This window comes from Pinus tabuliformis, chromosome X, assembly GCF_031772625.1.
Source record: "Pinus tabuliformis cultivar Carrire ecotype Pingquan chromosome X, CPIR1, whole genome shotgun sequence".
NCBI classification, from domain to species: Eukaryota; Viridiplantae; Streptophyta; class Pinopsida; order Pinales; family Pinaceae; genus Pinus; species Pinus tabuliformis.
The window spans coordinates 1,747,129,386-1,747,131,021 of NC_142308.1; positions in this window are offsets into that span (position 1 = coordinate 1,747,129,386).

Here is a 1,636-nt window from a genome sequence, read left to right on the forward strand (position 1 = left end):
ACTCTTGTTCTAAAAGTCGAGGGAGTGTATTATTCAATGGTGAGTGGAGAGAGTAGGCCAAGTAGAGTTCTTGCTGTGAAATAATGCACGCTGGTGATATGGAGTAATAATGCATGTTGGTGATATGGAGCGTTGCGTGTTGTTTGAATGAGGTCACTTGAAGTCTGTCCGAGGGCTGGATCAATGCCCTCGTTTATGCTCTTGTCAACGAAGAGAGAAGCATGGACCCGACACCCTAATCCCGCGCTGAAGGTCCTGTGGTAAGATCACTACAGTTCCTATCAGGTTTTGAGTTGAGGTTGACATCACTTCATTCGAAGCCAAGATCCCCCGACATACATGTCGCTTCATACAAATGACTCCTTGATAGAGAGATCAGAGTTGTGCTTCTCATACCCATCGGATCTGTCGTCACCGGAAGGGAAGCAGATCTGGCCCTCCTATATTCTGGCTTTTGTACAATAATGGTGACGGGCACAATTGTCCATGTGATATACAGAGTCGGCCCTAGTTCCCTGACAATTATTTTAGTAGGATATTATTTATATATATTTTTGCGGAGATGGTTATTAGGTTAGAGAGGAATGAAGTTCAATGCGAGTATTGGATTTGTCGGATATGTCTCAGATTCATCTGATCAGTATGAATGAAGAGAAAAGTTGTCTTTACTATGTGTTGTGAAGGTTTGAAGCAGCGCTGGAGTTGGTTCAAATTGTTGACCAGATCTTTCCTAGAGAGAAATGTGCAGTCATGGAATTTTATGGTGGGGTCCAACGTCATTGATAGGGCTTTCATCATCAGAGATTCAACCATGGTTAAGTGTTGAAGTTGTGAAGCTCTAGAGATGGAGTGCGAGAGTAACGAATTGTGAGTCAACCTCTTTGGTGTCATTGAATGTATTCGTGGGCCAGCAGCAGACGAGTAGATTTGTTGTCTGGAAGAGACTGAGATTTTGGTACCATTGTGAATGTTGTTTATTCAACGTTTAAAAGTATTAAAGGAAAGAGCCACCTGTTGCAAAAGCAGTTTTCAGGCAATGATTTAGAATATATTTGCAGTTCTTTGTATTAGATGGGATTGGATTATGATAGTTTACATAGTTTGAATAAATTTTTGGTGGCCATTTGCACTAGTGTGGAACATAGACCTGCGTGGAGTTGCAATAGTCTAGTGATGGTAATGATCCATTCGGACGTGAGACTGACATGAAGTTGATTTGAAAGTTGAGCCTGAAGAGGTGAATATAGTAAAGTAGCGGAGCGTGGAGAGATTGAGCAGAGTAGAAGCGCGGTGGTGTTGCGTCATAGAAGAGTCAACCATCTTACTTTTTGGACCAATCTTCTGTCATTTGCAGGACCCGAGCTGTTGGAAATAGATTGGAAACAAGCCATCCATTTTGGAACAAGTTCCGAGGAAGAAATACTATAAAAGGTTGAATCTGCTTCAGTTGCAACAACCTTTTCCAAATATGACTTACTATTCCCATACAACTTTTCCTCAACCCATTTCCCTCAAGCGAGGGGAGGCCAAGGCCTAGGAGGGACTAGGCCCTCAGGGGCTCTAATACCATGTTAAATTTCCATAAAGGAAATCTGTATTTCATTAATCAAATATTATATTACATATATACAGGAAG